The 2,500-nt window shown below is 40.9% G+C and overlaps 1 pseudogene; it reads right to left on the bottom strand.

Annotated features, from left to right (window-relative positions):
* The window catches only part of LOC142914915 (28S ribosomal RNA), an 8,995-nt pseudogene that overhangs the window by 3,141 nt on the left and 3,354 nt on the right, over positions 1-2,500 (bottom strand).

The raw sequence follows: 2,500 nt of genomic DNA, 5'->3' as shown, positions 1-2,500 counted from the left end.
TACCGGGAGGAATGCTTTCTGCCTGTAATTAAGCTTTAATTGCTGTCCTAGACGATAACTTAAAATTTTGTGTAATAGCCTAATTACAATTGATGAGATGGTTATGGGTCTCCAATTTGAGGGTTTTTCTAAATCCTCTTTAGTTTTAGGTATAAGTCTTGTTCTGTGTTGTTTCCATATTTGTGGTATATCCTGTAAATAAAGGATGATATTTAAGATATCTAGTAAATATTTTATTGGTAAAGTCCTAAGATCGCTAAGAATAATGTTGTCCTGTCCAGGTGACTTATCCTTCATAATTGCTAGGGTCTTAATCAACTCATCTAAGGTGATTGCTTTTACGATATCGATGCAGGATTGGTCGTTTTTTAATTTAAAGGGTATATTATCTGGAGGAGAGTTTGACTCGAATAAAGTAACGAATGTTCCCCGTATGCTTTCTTCAGTTGGGTATATACTTGGCCCCGATCTATCTGAAGTAATCTCGTCTAATAGAGCTTTCTTGTTCGTATGGTATAAATATTGATACCTCCTGTATTTAGTTTGCTTTGATTGTCTTCGATGCCTATTCTCATCTTTCTCCTGTTGGTTTACACGATCTTTCCTATTAATTGGTTTACTTCGATTTAAAAACTTTTCTACATGAGAATTGAGTAGCAGTAACGCCTGATTGTGACTTAAATTCTCGATCTTTAGATCGGTAATTATGACCTGAAGATCCTCAGCTGCTGTCAGTGATTGTTCTTTTTCGGCCCTTATTGCTGGCTGATCTCCTTCAGAAGGTGTAGTTGTTATTTCCGATGTTGTCGGTAAAACTAAGTTAACAAGGCATTGATTTTCTACCTTATAGGTGGTTTCTTTCAATGTCCTTACCAATTCCTTATACTTGATATTTCTCCGCTTCCCTTTAATCGCTTCTAGCGTTCTGTGTGGCATAACTGAGTTCTGTATTAGTTGATTCATGTTTATGTCCTCATCATTCTGTTGGGCTTCTTTATGGGCCATAATTTCTACCTCTTCTTCTCCCCATCTAACTTTCCTTCCTGGTGCGTTTTGCTGTAGTCTAGCTTCATGTTCTGTCGGATGAGTTCGTCTAGTATGTACCCCTAAACCTGTTTTCGTAGTAAAACCTCTGCTACAATATGAACAACTAAATAGTGTTTCCTCAATTGTGGTGGTTATAGCACTAGTTTTACCTATTAAACTTTTGCAAGTTCTTCCGTAGTGTGACGCTATCTTGTGTATGCTATCTGCTGTGCGATTACAAATTCGACATTTATACGTTTTGTTTGCGTGCGGATGTACCCGTGTCATATGTGATGACCAAGTTCTATGTTCTAGGAAAACAAGATTGCATGGATAACATTTGTTCTGATCTGTGCATGGGTAGTCCCATGAAAACATGTCCGAAAGGATAAATTCCGTAGTCAGCTCGTCTGTTAATCGCTCATTCATGAGCGATGTTAGTTCGTCACCGAGTAGTCCGTCCGGTTTATTTTCTTTATAATTCGCGACTTACGTTTATAGCACACAGGGTTGTCGGCCCAAGTGTATGCTATTGTGATCAGCTTTTTCACCGCACATCGGCAGCTAATCGTCGGTCAAAATTGACTCCTTCGATTTGCACTTCTAGCAATACAACTGGTGTAATGGAAAACTGTGGTGAAAGTTTCAGTGTTTCGTTTTGATTTAACCAATATATAAATGTTTCGCCTGAACCCACCATCAGCCGACTGAACTAATCAGCAAAGATCGTTACGCAAATAAGGCATGCCTGCACCATACCAGATTAGTACATTGGTATGATAGAGGGCTCAGCTGTAACATCATCATATAGTTACACGGTGGTGGTTAATTCACTTATTTGCATACGATATGCAATCAATGCAGAAAGAGCAGAGAAGAATTGCAAGTACACTTAGGAAAAAAAAATACACGTAAAAGAAATTGTAGTGAGACCCAATGTACGATTTGGCGGTTTAAATCCCCTTTGGCGTCAGTCTCTTTGTTGTAGATCTTGTGGAGTTGCGTTGCGAAACCCCAGGACACGACTGCCACACGGGTAGCCACTTGTTTTCCGTGCAATACACGCAGGAGAAACCAGGCCCAAAGTCAATCCATTCAAGTTTGGTTGGCACCTCCTGGTCAGCAACAATCCCGTTGGTGTCGTTCACACTCATCCTTGCACAGCATTTCTTCCGGCAGTGAAGTTGAGATGATTCACACCTTGGGCTGCCCTCTTGCCTTGTGCCAGCTTCGAAGTGGTTGCTTCGATGTTGAGCCACGCAAGAAAGTTGTTATCCAGCACTCAGTCGTCCTTCACTCAACAGCAGTCACCACTGTGGTTGTAGTGGTCGCTACTGAGGTCTAAGACACGATTGCGTTAGAGACCAAAAGGATTGCCTGTGCCAAAATGTCTGATGCCTTGCATCCCGTGTAGCCATGGAAGCCCTGTAGAGTCTCGCCATTTAAACCACCACTCCAGCATTCCACCATGGAA

This window comes from Petromyzon marinus, unplaced genomic scaffold, assembly GCF_048934315.1.
Source record: "Petromyzon marinus isolate PM22_M1 ecotype Great Lakes invasive population unplaced genomic scaffold, UKy_Petmar_22M1.pri1.0 PM_G_Scaffold_29, whole genome shotgun sequence".
Taxonomy (NCBI): Eukaryota; Metazoa; Chordata; class Hyperoartia; order Petromyzontiformes; family Petromyzontidae; genus Petromyzon; species Petromyzon marinus.
Note: the sequence above shows the minus strand (reverse complement) of the source record. Positions and strands in the feature narration are given on the sequence as shown.